Below are 397 nucleotides of genomic sequence, written 5' to 3'. Positions count from 1 at the left end.
ACTCCATAGGTTTACTTTTCATCGCTTTCTCCACTAATGTAGATAAACATAGAGCTAGGGATCAATAGGTTTTTAATAAGCTTGTAATGTATGGCTAGGCTCTAGGTAGGATAAAGGATAATAATGTGGCCCAAATCCCTCTAAGCACATAATTGTTCTAGGACGTATATAGAGAGTTCTATTTTCCTTCTCCTAGTAAACTTTTTCTTCCATATTTGAACTTTTCTTTTATTCAACACGTCGTTTTCTTTTTATTTTTTCACAATTTCACACCATCAAACTTATTTTCTTTGTATTGTAGGTAATTGGGTGGTTTTTAATATTTCCTAAAACAATATACATACTTAGAAGTGAGGGTTACAAAATTAAAAATTTTATTTTAAGGCTAAGCTCAATT

Source organism: Theobroma umbraticum, unplaced genomic scaffold (genome assembly GCF_002168275.2).
Source record: "Theobroma umbraticum cultivar Fairchild unplaced genomic scaffold, ASM216827v3 scaffold_34.0, whole genome shotgun sequence".
Classification (NCBI taxonomy): Eukaryota; Viridiplantae; Streptophyta; class Magnoliopsida; order Malvales; family Malvaceae; genus Theobroma; species Theobroma umbraticum.
Note: the sequence above shows the minus strand (reverse complement) of the source record.